This window comes from Hypanus sabinus, unplaced genomic scaffold (genome assembly GCF_030144855.1).
Source record: "Hypanus sabinus isolate sHypSab1 unplaced genomic scaffold, sHypSab1.hap1 scaffold_441, whole genome shotgun sequence".
NCBI lineage: Eukaryota > Metazoa > Chordata > Chondrichthyes > Myliobatiformes > Dasyatidae > Hypanus > Hypanus sabinus.
Genome location: NW_026781315.1, coordinates 152,623 through 167,312, shown reverse-complemented (window position 1 = coordinate 167,312; position 14,690 = coordinate 152,623). Strand labels below are relative to the sequence as shown.

Below are 14,690 nucleotides of genomic sequence, written 5' to 3'. Positions count from 1 at the left end.
ACCTGAAACTTCCACAATGTTCTTTGGCATCTCCCCAGGGTAAAAGGTTTAATTATGGCATAATTTCTCAGTTGTGTCCAGGAATTATTCATGTCACTATGTCAACAGGCGCACTATCGAACAGTGCGTACTGGATCTAATATTAGAAAAGGAAACGGGTCAGGTGACAGATCTCTCGGTGGGTCAGCATTTCAGAACAATAGGACAGGACTCCGCTCTTTTGTCCTTGTCCAGGGATAGGACCAGAGAGTATGGAATATGTTCAAAAGTGCGTCTGGGAATTATGGTGCTACCCGGCAGGAGCTCAGGAACGTACATTGGGAAATGATGCACTCGGGGTATTGCGCAACAGATATGTGGGGATTGTTTAGGGAGCACTTACACGGGGTTCAGTATAGGCTTGTCTCAGTGACGTAGGGAAAGGATGACAATGTAAAGTAACCCTGGGAGACAAGAAAGTTGGAACAACACGTCAAGAGGAAGTAAGAACGATACTTACAGAATAGGAAGAAAGGATCAGGTAAACCTATAGCAAGTCACAATGCAGACAAAAAGGAATTTAAGAATGGACTTAAAAAGAGTGATAGTGGGATCTGAGAAATCGCTGATGAGTTCCACTGTGAAAAACAGGAGGAGACTGGGGAGAAAGTGTGTGCAGGTCAGAGGTAAAAGAGGAAAACTTGTGTCTGGAGCCCAAGGAGGCGGTGAAGCTCCTCACTGAATACATTGATCAATGTGAACACAGCGAAAAAAGGCAGATATGCTCGAACATGCCAACGCTGAGAAAGAGGATGCGCTTGAAACTTGGAAAGCATTATGACAGATGATCCCACGATGCCAGAAGGGATATAGTCTTTGTAATAGATGATTCCCTGATACCGGAAGAGACATTGTCCAGGTAATTTTGGAAAGCGATCCCGGATATTGCTGAGCTTTTGGACAGGATATTTGTGCCTTCGCTGGCCACAGAAGTAGAACTAGATGATTGGAGGGTGGAAAAAGGTATTCATTTGTTGACAAAAGATATTAGGGATAGTTTTCCGAATTATCGATCAAGGAGTCTTTCAACAGTAGTGGGTAAACTACCGGAGAGGATTATTGAAGAAGTAACTTATGAGTATTTGTAGAAACGTAGTCTGGCTACGGAGAGACAACATGGCATGTTGTCCTTTATGGGTCAGATTGAATTATTTGAAAAAGTGAAACTAAAACAAACAGAAGAATCAGGGCAGTCGATAAGGGTGCATTAATCATGGTCAGGCATTTCATCAATTCCCCATAGTAGACTCATTCAGAAAGTCAGGAAGCATGGGATCCAGGGAAACCTGGTTGCGTTGATTCAGAATTGGCTTCCTGACAGAAGGCAGATGACGTAGTAGACAGTGAATTCTGGCTGGACGACAAAGGGCAGCCGTGTTCCGCATGGAGAGTGGAAACTTCGGTACACTTTACAACTCTATTGCGAGTCTGCAGTTACAGTGCTGCAAGAAATAGGGCTGAGGAAATAATCGATTTAATCTGATCACACAGCAGCACCTGGATAATTAATGGAATTAGTGCTGACGATATAAACAAACCGCTGAGCGACTGACTGCACCAGAGCGTTTTCTGAACTGACCTGTCATTTGCTTATTACAGGGAAGATGCTACAATGACATCAAATTAAAACCCTACAAATTAAAACCAGCATTTCACAGTGTTCAGCAGCAGCTCCTGTTGCTTATTAAATGAACCAGCCTTCCAAAATGCCAAATCCAATTTCCCAAATTAAGTACACACCAATTTATCCTGATGCCAATTTACCTGTGAATCGTAGAGCTATCGTAACGAGTGTAGATACGTTCACATTTCGATCCATTTAACCCTGAATCCACATGGCCGGTGTGGAATCCGTGTCTCCCTCCGCAATCAATAATAAATGAAACATTCAAAACTGCACAAACTGAAAACACAGAGAAGGCAAAGCAAATTCTTGTCTTCCTTCAAAACCATCGCAGGCAATTGGAGAATATACATTCTCTATACACGTCATAATGTTGTATACCTCTATCAAATCTCCCCTCAGTCTTCTACCTGCTCGGGAATAAAGTGCTAACTTATGTAAACTTTCCTTTTAATTCAAAACATTCAGTCCCGGCAATAGCCGTGCAATATTTTTTCTGCATTCTTTCAAACTTATTTGCATGTTTCCTGCAGGTAATTGAGTCCAACCGCACACAATATTCCAAATGCGGCCCCAATAAATCCTGAAACCACAGCAACGTAACGTCCCGACTCCTGTACTCAGTACTTTGGTCTAGGAAGTCCAATGTGCGAAAATCAGTCTTTACGACCCTGTGTAACTGTGTCACAGCTTCCATTGAATTATGGACCTGCATTCCCAGATTCGTTTGTTCGATCGTACTCCTCAGTGCCCTATTTCTCATTGTGTCAGACCGACCCTGGCTGGTCCTCCCAAAGTGCAAAATCCAACGCTTGTTTGCGTTAACTCCGATCCGCTATTTTTCAGCAATTTTTCCAGCTGGGCCAGGTCCCGCTTCATGCTCCGGTACTCTTCCTCGCTGTGGACTACACCCATTATGTTGTTGTCATCGGCAAATCTACTGATCCAGTTACCGACATTATTATCCAGATCATTGATATAGATGACAAACAACAACAGGCACAGCGACGATCCCAGGGATACTCCACTCATCACAGGTCCCCAGTCAGAGAGACAACCATCCATTACCACACTCTTGCTTCCGCAACGTACCCGATGGCGAATCCAATTTACTACCTCATTGTGAAAGCCTAGCGACTGAAACTCCTCGAACATCATCCCCTATGGAACCTTGAGAAATTCTTGGCTGAAGTCCCTGTTAGACGGCATCCACTGCCTTGTCTTCCACACCATTGCTGGTGACTACCTCGTAAAGCTCTGTGAGATTGGTTAGACATGACCTCCTTCGCACTGGCCCATACTGACTATCGTTAATGTTCCTGTTTTTCCAGATACTTCCCTTCATACCCCATGACCAGGGAAGTCTCGACACCCCATTTCGTAGTTCTTGACAAGTCCTTTCCAAGCAAAACTATCGATATCATCCAGCGGTCGACACTCACATGAATGGCCTCTTGTTTATAAGTTCTCCAGCACTATTATCAGACGCATTGGGAGTAATCTGGAAAAGGAAGGCGTCGTAGCTTTAAATAATTCATCGATTGGACTTAAATAGTAAGATACGGTACACTAGATAGAGTACAGAACATAGAATATTACAGCTCAATACAGCCCATTGTCTCACAAGGTTCTGATAACTTTTCAACTAATTTACGTTCAAACTAACACATCTCCCTTCAACTGAATCAGAATCAGAACCAGATTTAATATCCTCGGGATATGTGGTGAAATTTGTTAACCTTACTGTAGCAGTGCAATGAAACAGAATATAAATAAATTTAGAGATAAAAATAAACATGTGTTGCAGGTGGCGGAGGGGGAGTGTCTGCTCCTGAATCGCTGAGCGTGAGCTTTCAGGCTTCTGTATCTCCATCCCGATGGTAACACTGTGTAGATGGCGTGTCCTGTTGGTGGGCAATGTTAATGATGGACACCACTGTTACAAGAATCACCCCCAGTAATAATGATCAGTGAGGAACAGAGAATCTGCATTTGCCAACAAGTAACTTTTATTATTTCAACTAAACAAGCACGTAAGTTCACAAGCCATCTTCACTCCATGACACTCCATGAGCAGTCAATGAAGAGAAAAGTTATTACCGGGGAAAGGAGTCGACTCAGGCCAGCAGGGCGGGAGAGAGTGACTGCGGAGAAAGTGACCGGGACAGAGACTGGTGAGTTAGGGAGAGATAGAGGAGGGTAGAGAAAGACCATGGGGAGGGAGGCCGGGGAAGTCGAGGGATCTGGTGTGGCGAGAAATCGGGGTTGGTGAAAGATTTTAGATGGGGAGAGAGATCGGAGTCGGGTGTTTGGTGTCGGTAGAAAGCAGGAGGGGGATAGACAGGAGAGAGATAAAGTGCGAGGTGATGCATTTTGTAGGCTCAAGTCAGAGCGGGATGTCTACATTATTGATACGGCTTTAGGAATTTTGAGATTTGATTATAAATCCAAAGATCCACGATGGCACTGGCGAAACACGCGACGTATTGCCGACAGCTCGCAAAATGTCTAGATGTATTTCAGCAGAACCACTGTGGCTGCAATCTGAAACCTCTAGTTTCCCTTTAAGAAACGTACTGTTGAGCTGTCTAAATTAATCGGCAGTTTAACGAGCTGCTGAAGGACCAGGTGGACTTGACTCTCGGGAATGCAGGTGAGGCACCTTTCAGCGATCAGCGAAGGTCAGCCATTACTGTTGCCGGAAAAGTGTTCGGTTCGGAAAACTTCAAGCCAGACTAAATCGGCGGGTTATGAAGCATCCTCTACCGGCATCTTCTTAGCCAAAGGCCAATTACTTGAAAACAAGATGCATTACGTCAGCGCAACGTTGCAGTTTCGGAGGGAAATGAGGGGCTGCTGTCTTGTCTGCTTCATGGAGACATGTCTCAGTTCGGTGGAACAGCCGGAAGGCTTCTCGATCCACTGTTCGGAGAAGATAAGATGTATTGTGGTGCTGGGGGGGGGGAGGGGTGGTGGAACGGCGGTGTTGTTTCATGATAAATTCGTCATGCTCTCCGTACATAGCGGTCTTGCCGCACCCTTGTTCCCCCAATCACAACACCCAATGATTGAGTTCTGTCGGTGCTGCTTACCGAGAGGTTCTCTTCATTGATCCGGACGGCACTTCACAAACCGCCAGAGCAGATGTTAAGCAAGCAAACCATGTACTGAGTGCCGCGATCGGCAAACAAAGAACTGCCTACCCTGAGGACTTTCAAATCATTGCGGGGTTTCTATCAGGCTTATTTAATGAAATCTAGGCTCATTTGTCACCAACACTTCATCCTCAGTACCAAGGGCTCCGGCACACTCGACCACTGTTAGGGCATGATCAGGAAAGCCTACCATTACACCCCCAGACCATATTTCGGGCATTCTGAACGTCTGGTTTTCTTTCTCCTACATCCACCCAGGCGGAGGGTGAGGAACAAGACTCCAGATGTATCGGCAACAATATCGCGGGAATCGGAGGGCCGACTACTGAATTGTTTCGAGGCGATAGACAGAAACAAAAATGACCCAGGGCTGATAAGAGAATCTGAATGTTACCATCTTTATAAAGACACTGGCGAACGAGTGTTTCCCACCGATTCATACAGTCCAGAGTGTTCCTTAACCTGAAGTACTGGGTGAACAAGAGATATGCAAAGTGCTGAGCAGTAGATTCGTGACAATATTTATTACATTCGTTCATTATTATTATTTATCTATTGACTTTGTTTTGTATTTTTCTGATTTGATAGTGTATGTTGCTCTGATCAGCGCTTCATCAGCTTCCCTGGTGGTCTAGTGGTTAGGATTCGGCGCTCTCACCGCCGCGGCCCGGGTTCGATTCCCGTTTAGGGAATGAAAACATTTCCTGCTGTAAATTAATGTGTTGATTTTAAATTATTTTGTGTATTCATTGCTTCCACAACAACCCCATTCCTGTCTGTGTTTAACCGGCATCCGCCTGATTCAGCGCCATAAAACCACAAAATATAGGAGCAGAATTGGGCCGTTTGGCCCGTCGGGTTTGCTTCGACATTTCCTCTCAGCCACATTCTACTGTTTTCTAATGTGTGTACTACCTCTTTCCATCTGCAAATGCTGTCTGACCCGCTATACACTGTTTCTGCAGCGATTCGTTATTTGTTCTGTAAGACACTTGTTAGACAATGAAAACATGACTTTGAAAAAAAAATATCGCAGGTGCAGTCTCAATAAAGTTGGAAATAACTGTGCGAGGTCTTACAGACAATACCCTGCAATCGATACAATGTAGATTTGATTTTCTACACTGCTCACTGCTCCTCAATCCACTCAGAGATGCTGTCTCTCTGTAGAAGAGGGTGACCATACATTTCCCATATTGGACTCTGGTCCTACTCACTCAGTTTGCCGACAACACCTTGACTCATCTGCCCGGGGTCATCACTGCTCAAATCTCAGTGAGTATTGTCAGGTCCAGTCGGGTTTATTGCCGTGTGCACAGGGTCGGTGAGGGACAGGTACAATGAAACAGTTGCAGCTTCATTACAGGCTCGAAAAGACAGACAGACAAAACATAAATTGTACAATTCTGCATCATTAACAAAAGATAGATATAAATCTTGTGCCAGTCTCAGGATTGGAAATGATTCCTCAGGCAAACTGATAACATAGATTGCGAACTATTATATCCACGGGGTAGCATGCAGGCCCAAGAAAGGCCTGTTTATTCCTTTTCTTTAAACAGACAGACAACAGAAAGAAGGGAGAGACTCTAGTCCTCTTCAACCAGACCCGGCATTCAATAAGATCAGGCTGGCCCAGACTTTTTCTCAATCCTACTCCCCATACTTCAGTTGCTGGACAAAAGTCGGCCAGTGTCCTCCACCAAATCTTCTACCGTCTCCCCAGGTGAGAGGAGATAAACTCCTGTCGCCCGCCTTTATTTCGACTCCCTGACAGAGTTCCCAGCTTCGATCAGAAGCATATGGATATGAATGTTTTATAATGGGACATTGTTCTGAGTTTTGCTCAGTATTGAGCGGACTTTGGGGAGGCAGAAGCAGTCAGAGTCTGTGGGAGGGAACAACTCTTGGGTGAAAACCTTTCCGCAATTGGATAACACATTGGAGTGTCATCTGCATACACGAATGGGAGTTAGGTAGTTGCACGTATTTGACGAGATTGGTTGATGTCGGACCATGACACCGCGTCAGTGACAATTGGCGAGGATGATTTTGACCGATTTGTCTATGGCAATAGGCGAGGTCGCTCGGTAGACAAGAGAGCAATGGGGAGTCTGTACAGTGAGTGATATGAAACGGCGACAGCTTTTCGCGTTCAGAGACCGTGCTGCCCACTTCGGCGAATCAATCACAATCTCAATCTCCCCTCTCCCAGCCGCCGCAGCTGAACAACATATCTTATTGAATATGGAAATATTTTTATAAGTTGACAATTCAAGTGTTTTTAGCTAACCGAAATTTCACATGGTGGTCGTGTCATGACGGAGCACTGAAACAAAGTCCAGGAGCAGATTTGTTTAAAAAATCGCTACTCCTTCATGTCATATTACCAGTTCGCCCCGACATTTCAGCACCAGTTTACACCCACTCCCCTGCGCTCCACCCGAGCTGTCTTGTAAAGGAAAATCTATAAACGTCCAACTGCATTCACGCAGTCCTTTCACTGAACACGAATATTGATAGCTAAGCGTTCGCTTCAACTTGTGAGGAAAGTGTGGGAGTGAGGGAGTGAGATGTGGAGAGAGAATGAGAGAAAGAGAGAGAGAGAGAGAGAGAGAGAGAGAGAATGTGTGTATGGGCGTGTTAGAGAGAGAGGAACATGGAAGTGAGGCAGGGCAGAGAGTCACATCGTAGACAGAACAAGGGAGAATTGAAAGGCTGTTAGGGAGAGAGAGTTACACGGCAATTTATCAATTTCATGTTCACTTTCGGCCACTGTTTCCCTCCCAGTGTTTTTTGACCACCAGAGTAACTCACCTCACCGACAAAACGAAGTGGATCTTTCTGTTCCTTCATTAAAACTCGAACGCTGCAGGGCTCGTAAGTATTATCACCGTTTGTACTGTGGAGGAGAAATGGTTCATGCGTTTACACATTGCCCTTCGACAGAGGGCACAAGACCACGTTATACTTATTGATGCCATTCTCCCAGTTTCTTCAATTATAAAGGCAATTAACATTAAATTAGTGCCATTAATTCTTAAAATTCCACAGTTAGTTCTGATTTGGATAGCAAACACGAGGAAATCTGCAGATGCTGGAAATTCAGTGTTTTGCGTTGAAATACTGAGTCAGGGCCACTTAATCTGGTATATATTCTCGGCTAAAAATGCTGAGGGAATTGAACTGTCAGAAATATGGGATGTCAACTCCACAAATTCTCCAATCTCCTTTGCCGAGGGAACAGGATTTATTGAAGAACGTGTTACCGGCTCCAGATCTGTGCTGGATACGGTACCAGAACACAGTAGCTCGAAATCCATGCCGTTAATGAAAATCGAATCGGGAAAGTACCGCGTTGAACAGAGAATCAGAATCAGGTTATTATCACCGGCATGTGAAGGGAAATTTGTTAACTTAGCTGCAGCAATTCAATGCAATACATAATCTAGCAGAGAGAGTAAATAATAATAATAACAACAAATGAAATAAAACATAATAATAAATACATAAGTAAATCAATTATCTATATTGAATAACTTTTGAAAAATATGTAAAAACCGAAATACTGTATATTAATAAAGTGAGGTAGATAACGCTTCAAAGTCCATTCGTGATTCTGATTGCAGAGGGGAAGAAGCTGTTCCTGAACCGCTGAATGTGTGTTTCTGTCTCATAACCTTAGATACCCAAGGTCAACCCGTCAACCCTGATATCCGGTGCCATCTGTGTCGACGTTGCTCCTTTGCAGATTGGAAGAATTATCATCGGCAGTGTCATGACGGTCTATTATTGCCCCTCATTAATGAGCAACTGCAGATTGTCAACTGAACACATTTGGGGGCAGCTCTCAGACAGCATCCAGCGTGTTAAATTTTATTGGCAGTCTACACGCTGCTGCTTGTAGTTGTGAGCGCTGCGAGCAGGGTTCGAACCTGCGCGGGGAATCCCCATTGGATTTCAAGTCCAACGCCTTAACCACTCGGCCATCGCAGCTCCATCAATGTTCAGCACCTACCGTAGCACTGCACCTGAAGTGAGCGTTGTACTTGATTTATTTTCGGTAACGGAAATGGTGAATCGATCATGCTTTGGGCTTGTCTTGCAGCCAGTGGCACAGGGAACATTTCGCTGGTAGAGGAAAGAATAAATTCAATTAAATACCAACAAATTCTGGAAGCAAAGTTCACACCGTCTGTAAAAAAGCTGAAGATGAAAAGAGGATGGTTTCTACAACAGGATAATGATCCTAAACACACCTCAAAATCCACAAAGGACTACCTCAAGAGGTACAAGCTGAAGATTTTGCCATGGCCCTCACAATCCCCCGACATAAACATCATCAGAAATCTGTGGACAGACCTCAAAAGAGCAGTGCATGCAAGATGGCCCAAGCATCTCACAGAGCGAGAAGCTTTTTGCAAGGAAGAATGGACGCATATCCTCCAAACAAAAATTGAAAGAGCAGGCTACAGAAAGCCTTTACAAGGTGTGATACTTGCCAAAGGGGTTGTTATTAAGTACTCAACATGCAGGTGGCACAAACTTTTGCTTCGGCCCCTTTTACTTTTTTTCTTATCTTGAAACTGTAAAAGATGGAAATAAAAAAGTAATCTTGCTTAAAATATTAAAGAAATGTGTCATCTTTAAGTTTATGGCTTTTGGAAATCAGGTCATCTTTTACTCGCTTAGCTGTTGACAGTAACAGAAATTTTGAGCATCGTTGCCCAAATCTTTGTATCCCACCGTATCCTTCCTTCCAATGTGCATCACCGTACCACACGATGATCTATTTGACAAATCCTCCCATTCTCCTCAACTGTCTTTGATCTTAAATGTGTTTTAATCTTTTGAGTTTTTGAACACGTTGAAGTCAGGCTACCTTTCTTATATTTTCTTTTCTTTAGCCTCCCTTCTTTCTTTCAGAGTGGAGTAACAATCCCAATTTTCCAACCATCAGAATATATTCTAGAATGTAATGGTACGTGAAGGAGTACTATTACTGCCTCGAGAATCTTCAGCTCCCACTTTTGGAACCCAGGTTTGTAGTCCAACTGGTCCCGTTGACATACAGCTTCAGAGCTTTCAGCTTCACGGGCACCTTCTCCAGAGCCATAATATCCACTCTCACTGATGCCCACTGACACGTGTTTCTCGGTGCCATTATGCTGGAGTCTTCCACAGAGCAAAATATTCATTCAGTTCGACCCTTTTCTTTTCCCACATTACTGCTTCTTCCGCGTCATTTTCCAGCTTTCTGATACCCACTCTCGCATCCCTTTTATTCTTCATATGTCTGAAAAAATGTTATTTTCTCTATTATTAGCCATTTATTTTTTTCCTGTCATCAAATTTTATTTGCTTTCCTTTGTATTTTGAAAGCATCCCAAACCTCCAGCTTCCCACTAATGCTTGCTATATTATAAGCCCTCACTTTTGCCTTTATGCTGCTATTACTTTCCGGTATCAGCCACTGTTGCCTCATTCTCCCCAACGAGTATTTATTCTTATTTGCGATGCATCTATCCTGCGCCTTTCCAATTGCCCCTAGAACACCAGTCCTGCGGGATCTGCCGTTAACCCTGCTCGTTCCCCTTTCCAATCGACTTGGCCAGCCCTAGACTTTGGTCGCTGTTGTTTTCTGCGAGTGACAGTGTCGAGAACTGTTATCGTCCCTGACCTTTTTCTCTGCGAATGATGTGGTCGGGAACTGCTATTGCTATTGTGTTTCCATGCGACTGGCGGGGTCGAGGATTGTTATCGTCCCTGACTTTTTTTCTGCCAGTGATTTTTTGGGGGACTGCTATTGTCACTATAATTATTTTTTTAACTGCTGCGGAGGAGGAGACAGTTTGGGGTTTGTGAGATTTTTTTTCATTTCCGTTTTCGTGCCGAGGTTGATGTCTGTCCTTAAATCAACACCCATGGCATGTCTGTATTCAGTTGTTGTCCGGAGCAGACAAATATCAGAGTTGTATTGTACATGCAGGCTTTGAGAATAATATTAACCGTTTGCACCTTTCTATTCTCCTCACTCGCGACACTGCAGTTCCACTTACTGCAAGGAATACTCATACGTCTAATTTTAGATTCTCGCTCTCAGACTGCAGGATAAAATCGATTACATTACAATCACAGCTTCTGAAGCATTCCTGTATACTTATCTACCTGGTCAAAGCACAACACAACACACAATCCACAACTGCCTTTTCCTAATGGGCTCAACCACAATGTACTCTAAATAACCATCCAGTAGGCATTCCCAAACTACCTGCATGTTGAGTCAGTGTGGTTAGCAGGGAGAGTCGCTGCCTCCTGGGTGCTTCACCCGTCCCAGTCATTGCTCAGCAGTACAGTCAACGCAATGGCTCTTCCTCCGGACCACCCGGTGTGAGTGACTGCGAGTCATCAGTCCTTGGTCGTTGCTGAAATGGTTCAGTGTCTACAGAATGGAGAAACGAGCGGCGTCACGGGAACGACACTCTTCAGAAAGGGTTTGCACATTTCACTGCCAACGCAGGATGGGCTGAGATTCTCACTTTCACGTGATTGGTTTCAGCTCGGTATGTTGTCAGACATTCCTGGTATTCGTCTCAGGGTTGGCTTATAATTAGTGATCACATCCATAGACTCCAAACAGAACACAACCTAGTCGTGATGTGAAGGCTTGCCTGGGTCCGTAACCTAGAGAGTGAAGCTGGCTGGAGTTAGGAGTTAATGCTTTGGATCTTGGTAGGGTCACACATGCTAAACAAGTCAAATGGTAGAGGGCAGACTGAGAGTGTTCCCCCGCTTCCACAAATTCAAGAGTTCAGCTCAGAGATAACAAGCCGAACTGGTCAAAGAAAACTTCAGTGAAACGAAAATGAAGAGACCGTCTACATATGAATCCGCCGGTATTTCTGAATCGCTACCCGGGACTTGGCAGACAATTGTGAAAACCGAGAGGAACCTACTGACACGGTGAATGAATCCCTGAACGTCGCCGACTGACAGGAATGGATGATCTGCATTGCTGTCCCGAAAACCCAGCGGCGAGACTGGCAATAAGTTATGAAATTACTCAACTCCGCCCTGGGGACAGGCCTCCGTTGTTTCCAGGACATCTTCATGTAGCGGTGACACAGAAAGGCGGCGACCGTCATTAAGGAATTCATCACCCAGGACATACCTCTTCTCACTGTTACCATCAGGAAGGAGGTGCAGAAGCCGACAGCCACACACTCAGTGACTCAGCAACAAATTATTCCCCTCTGCCATCCAACGTCTAAATGGATATTGAACCAATGAACACTGCATCACTCTTTTATCTGTTTTTCGCTATTTTAAATTTAACAATTAAATATACATATATTTACTCTAATTGAATATTTGACTTTTATTTCTATATGTATCATGCATTGATTGTACTGCTGCCGCTAATTTAACAGATTTCTCGACATCGGTCCGAGAAATTAAACCCGAATCTGATTGTGATTCTGAAGTCAGTCACATCCGTAAGACAGATGTTGGTGAAGATTGGAACTGAGACTCTCAATCCGGATCAGCGGAAAATGAGTTCAGTGGTGAAATCCTGCCTCTCGAAATCCCGAGCGTTTGGCACAACAATGTGACCGGAGTGAGCAGTTTCGTCTGTCACCTAATTTCTGCCCGCACCGATTCGCAACCCTATGAAATGTATAAGCCGATATTGTATGCACGTTAGAGGCACTTGGTTCCTGGTCGGGAAAAGGGAAGAGGTTAAACTATATTAGTTCACTCGCCAGTTTCAAGTTCTTCCACTTTAATGTCCATAGCGCTCATCAACATGCAGACCCATCGTTTTCCAAAGACTGCTGTGCTGTTTCCATTTCACACGTATTTCCACAACAGAGTGTAACAGCAACACAGTCTCCCAACTCCTACACTGACCTCCTGAGGCCAGCGCGCCGAACACCTTTCCAGTCATTCTGCATATGAGACGGGTTTCAGCAAACTATGCCATTCTCCGACTCTCTCTCCCTGCTGACTTGCATCTCCCGGAGCTCTATCATTCCTCAAATAAATATTCAGCTGGTTTGACTTTCCAAAATGTGACACTTCAAACTTACCTGCATTAAAAACTATCTCCAATTCCTTCTTCAGTGCTTCTCTTTGATATTGCCAATTATCTCGTGCGGCAATGCAAAAATCGTGAAGCAAATCGCTGATAATATCCAATAACGGGGCTCGTCCGGGATTTGAACCCGGGACCTCTCGCATATGCTTTTCCACCCGAAGCGAGAATCATACCACTAGAGCAACGAGCCCGCATTCGCAGATTGCGTCACAGCTGAACTGCGAAGCCATTTGAAGTTAATTGGTGGAAGACCCGTTGTCCTTTCCCTTGTTGAGAGGAGAGCGTGATGTCAAAATATGCTGGGCCCGTATTGCTTTGAGATTACAAGAGTATTCGTTACCTGATACAGACAGAATAAAAATATAACAGACCCTGATGTAGTGCACGTCAGAATGCGTTTGGCAATGGAAAGGACCCAGACTAGGGACGCTTGTTTAAAAATGAATTGCGAGCGTATTTCTCTCGCATAGGGTGATGCTCCTCGGCAATTCCCTGCCTCGGCGGCTGGTAGAAGCTGGATAATTAGAATGATTAAGGGCAGGTGTACCGTGAACAGCGGAGACGTTTGATAAATGGAAGACAATAACAACTGACACCAGGATGAATTTTCACACGCGGACTGTACTCTTTTCCAGAGATACTGCCTGGTAGAAGCTGGATAATTAGAATGATTAAGGGCAGGTGTACCATGAACAGCGGAGACGTTTGATAAATGGAAGACAATAACAAATGACACCAGGATGAATTTTCACACGTGGACTGTACTCTTTTCCAGAGATACTGCCTGGCCTACTGAGTTCCTCCAGCATTTGTGTATGTTTCGCAAGTTCGTCTCACATCCTGCTCAGTTAGTCTGATTATCCTTTCACTGAGAAGCATTTTTGAGTCACGTGACCTTGCAATTCATATCACGTCACCTTCCAAATTTACTATCTATGTTTACCTCTTTTCGGTGCATCTAAGTCGAAACTCAGAAGAGGATTCCCATTCAAACTGTGCAATCTATCATCCACATACCCCCACTCCACGTCGAGTTTGATTGCCATCGCCGATGACATCACCACATTGCTGTTTAGGTAAAAACTGGTATGGAGATGGAATGAGAGAGAGTGTGTGGAGTGTATTCATATCCTCCTGACAGTGGAGGGGAAAACGAGAAGATCATGAAAGATAACAGGATGGGGATATTTGCTGAATGACAGAAACTTTCCTTCAGCCATACTGACTGTAAAATAAAGAACACAAAGAACGAAAGAGAGTAAGAATGCCGAACTCTCATGGACGGGATTGGAAACTAGCTCTCCAGTGGAAACTGTAACCTTAACACAAAGACTTCGGCCACTAATCTATCCCGGCCATGGTCGTGAACTTAAGGCGAACTTAATTACTGTAGCCACTCAAGGATTAATGTGCTTTCAAGTTTCCGGGGATGGGGTAGTAGAAAGGAAACTTGTTTTTCAGCTTGCTGCTGCTGTTGAAAGGGAAGTGTTGTTTGTTTTGACAGAGAAGCTGAGAATAGAATGAAATGGACGGTGCGTGCACATAAGATTAGTCTAGTTTAGGATTGTGGTCAGAGAAGACGAGATGTTTAGAAAGGTCCTGCCGACCGTGTTGACTACTGTGTTATTCGACATGAATACTTCCGACGGTATTAACTAATTTTACACACCTAGTCCCGGCATGTGGTGTAATCATCTGATACATTATCGTTGATTTAAATACGCTCAACCAACTGAAATCTCAGTTTCACCAAGGGACAGGTAAGATACAGGAC

The 14,690-nt window shown here is 44.3% G+C and overlaps 3 non-coding genes across 3 annotated transcripts; 1 reads left to right on the top strand and 2 right to left on the bottom strand.

Annotated features, from left to right (window-relative positions):
* The first annotated feature begins 5,438 nt into the window (after positions 1–5,438).
* Positions 5,439–5,510, top strand: trnae-cuc (transfer RNA glutamic acid (anticodon CUC)). Its single transcript has one exon. It is a non-coding gene; the product is annotated as a tRNA-Glu (tRNA).
* Positions 5,511–8,732: 3,222 nt separating this feature from the next.
* On the bottom strand, positions 8,733–8,814 carry trnas-uga (transfer RNA serine (anticodon UGA)). The gene has a single exon. It is a non-coding gene; the product is annotated as a tRNA-Ser (tRNA).
* A 4,208-nt stretch (positions 8,815–13,022) lies between these two features.
* On the bottom strand, positions 13,023–13,106 carry trnap-cgg (transfer RNA proline (anticodon CGG)). The gene is given in 2 exon segments: positions 13,023–13,058; positions 13,071–13,106. It is a non-coding gene; the product is annotated as a tRNA-Pro (tRNA).
* Between the last annotated feature and the right edge of the window lie 1,584 nt (positions 13,107–14,690).